Source organism: Chaetura pelagica, unplaced genomic scaffold (genome assembly GCF_000747805.2).
Source record: "Chaetura pelagica isolate M959 unplaced genomic scaffold, ChaPel_1.0 scaffold281, whole genome shotgun sequence".
In the NCBI taxonomy this organism is placed as follows: domain Eukaryota; kingdom Metazoa; phylum Chordata; class Aves; order Apodiformes; family Apodidae; genus Chaetura; species Chaetura pelagica.
Window position 1 is genome coordinate 798,375 of NW_009952058.1, and position 3,519 is coordinate 801,893.

The following is a 3,519-nucleotide window of genomic DNA, read 5'->3' on the forward strand; positions in this document are numbered from 1 at the left end:
CCTGGAAATGCTCGCTGCCTCAGCCAGCTTCCCTGCCACTCCAACACACCTATGTCTCAGGCACGATTGACCCACAAGCTAAAGGTCCAGAGAGGACCTCAGAATTCACAAAATCCATCCTTTTACCACAAGGGTAAGGTCAGTTCAGCTTCTTGGCCATTCATATAATAACTGTCCACAGCACCAGCCTGAACTCCAGCCGTTCCCAGCCAGCCTAGGCTAACTACTGTTTTAGCCTGTTTCAGACCCATGAAGCTGTGCAGGGGCGGGCTGAGTTCCTGTGACAGGAACCAAAGCGTGATGCCAACAAACTGGTTTTGCTGCACTCCCTTTCTCAGACCTCAAAAATAGTTCAGGGGTTTGACCGCTGGGTACAAACCACAGCAGATGGATGAAGTGAGATAACTGGTGAAGGAGGGGAGGGGGAGGTTGCAGGTGAATAGGGAAAATGGCCAGTCTCTGCTATCCTACACTTCCCATCAGCACCTCCCCTCACCACACCCCACCCTGCAGCCTGTGCTGCTCTTAGCAATTCCACTGGCTCCCCCATTTCTCCCCTCAGTGCTCCCTACTCCAGAGTCTGTGCTACAGAGAAAGGTGTAGCATTTGCTTAAGAACTGAGGGTTGGCAGACCCTCAGGAGCTGGGAGCCCAGCAGAAAAAGAGACTCCTCCCTGTTGTACCCCAACGCCTGCACATTTGGGGCCTCTCAGACTTCACTTGGAACAACTGCTGCTGTTTTATATTAAAGCTTGGCAAACTACTGATGGAGGGGAGAGAGACAGGCAGAAAGATGCAAGTGAGAGCCAGAAACACTGAACCAGCAAGCCCTAATTTTGAGCAGGCATTTTCCCACGTTTGTAAACAATGCTGCTCCAGAGGTGTGAGGCTGCTCCTGTGCCCGGGCTGGCCCAAGTTGGGCGCCCTGTGCCTGAGCTGCACGTGCCCTGGAGGTGAAAATAACATCGCTGCTGCCAGTGCTCTACGGTGGCAACCGGGGCACCTTGCAGTGCTGCTCTGCCCTGTGCCACAGCTGGATTTCAAAGCAAAAGCTGGAAGGTTAAGGTGCGACCCGTAGCCAGTTCGAGTGCCAAGTTGAAGAGAAGGGGCAGAGCAGAGGAGAAAAGCAGGCGGGAGCTGCTGGGCGAGGGGAGCAGCCGCCAGTGAGGGAGGAAAGGTGCTGAGGATTTTCAAGAGCCGCTCTTACCGTGTGGGCTGGGACCGGTCCTGGCACCTGCGGGAGCAGGAGCGTGTTGGGCTGCGGTGCCTGGTGTCCTGAAGCGCGGAGCTGTAGTGAAGGGGAGTGACCTGGTGGTGATTTAAGTTTCCTCGGGTGGTGCGGGAGGGTGGTGTCTTTCCACTCTGTTTTAGAGGAGTTACTATGAATCAGTCTGCCTTTAAAGAGGAGAAGGGAAAAAAAAAAAAAAAGAGCTACGCCCTGCTTTGTTGGCAGGGAGTCAAGAGTCGCTGGGAGGAAACCAGCGATTCAAAAGAAATCTGTTCGGGGCTGCATCTGACTCAGTGTGCAGCACAGAGACCGCAGCCTGGAAAAACGACTGACGCTGATCCAGCTGAGTAACAGAGGCCCACAGCAGCATCTGTTTATAAAACTGAACTTCTGGTTGTCATAAAAAAAACCCACCAAAAACCAAAACCAACCCCCTAAAACAATACCAAAAACCCCACACCACCAAAAACCAACAGTATAGTTACAACTGTAGCAACGGGACTTCAGCAATACAATGGCTCAAACAAACAAAGCAGGGGTTGGCAGGGGGAGCCCGGGTGAGTCACGGCAGCCCTGGCTGTGCTGCCCAGGGAGGCACCCCCGGGGAATGCAAGTCAGACCCATGGGGTTGGCATGGGCATGACTTTTGGGAATACTACCAAGGAGCAGAGGTGCTCAAAATGCAGCTCTGGCCCGGTGGTGACTCCGGACCAAGTTGGCCAGATGGTGGTGGTTTGCTTCCATGGAGAGGGTAGGCAAGGGAGATGAAATAAGGATTTGTCATTCACAGTTTTCCGAGGTCAGCATTTCTTGTCGTCTTAAAGACTTCTAAACATAGATCCTTTATATTTGCAGAGAATTGGCTGGTGTAGTTGTCTCGTGGATGCTACAGGCAAGATTGAGTGGGGATGTGCTTGAGATGTGGGTGAAGGGGGAAGAAGTTTGTCAGAAAGCATCTGAATTAAAACATGATCCATATTGTGATAAGAGTTGGTCATCTGCTACTGCAAGGAATCAAGCCTGCCTTTGCAGAGGCCCAGAAAGAGACAAGCAGATACTGATAAATTACTTGGCAAAGGCCTTTACCAGTTAAATGAGGAGGGCACTGGATTGCCTTTGCCTCTAAAGGCAAAGCTGCTCTTCTTTGGAGTCTACAAAGATTTAAAAAAAAACAACTTGCTATTTTTCATATTTTTCTTTCTCTCTGGTGTTACTGATACATGTCTGGTGTAATTTTAAACTCTAGCAATGTGCTTAAAAACAGAGCTATGGATAAAACAGCAGCAAAGATGACACGTATGGTGGGATGTTACATTGTGCCCAGACAATCCCATGGGAATTCCACCACTGATGGAAAATAAAGACAGGGTTTTGTTGCTCAAGGGTAGAATAAGCCTGTGTTTAATACATATGGGTTAGGATGTGCTTCGTGGATATACATATATATATATGAGTACGATATCCAAGGAAAACAGAATATATTTGTTCATCTTGCATTTGCACCGAGCTGCACTGTCTATTTTCCCTTCCTTGTTCCCCCAGCAGAGTTTATTGGAATGAGAGATTCTCAGCTCCACACAACATACTGGAGCTCACAGTCCCAAAGCAGACTATGGGGACCAAAGTTCAGCAGCAGTGGAGCACCCTCTGCCCCAGACCTGTTCACAAGTGACTGCCCACCTGACAGAGGACAGCTGCCTGCACACTTACAGAATTGCTTTTCTGAGACCCAGCAGCCAAAACATCTTTATCTAAAATGCACTCACATGGGGCAAAAACGGTGGAAGGCCCATAAAAAGTTGGGTACGAAGTGACCCGTGACTGGCAAAGCATTATTTGTCCAGAGAGAGCAAACTCGTTCTGTGCAAATTGCTTTCTAGCCTGGGAAGCTGTGTCAGACAGTGGCCAACATCAGACGCTTCCCAGGGCAGCCATGGGGTTCTGCAGCGTCAGCTTGCCCACAGGGGAGTTGCTTCTCAGCTCTCCATCTGGAACAGTTGGTGCCCAGCCAGCAGTGGAAAGAAAAGCAACCGGACAGGCCACATAGGCTTTGGCTGTGGCCCTGGAGGAGCACTGGTACCCTGCCAGCAATTGGCTTCATCCCTGTTGCTGTACCCGTCAAGCCAGGTATGAGAGGGTGAAATAGCGAGCATCAAGTGAACAAAAGTGCAGATTGCTGCTCCTGTTTGGGACCAATGCTGCATGTGGGCAAGTGAAGGCACCCTCCTCATGTCAGGGTACAATCAGGTCAGGGAGAGCTCAGGGTAGAAGTGAGAGAATTTCCTACCAATA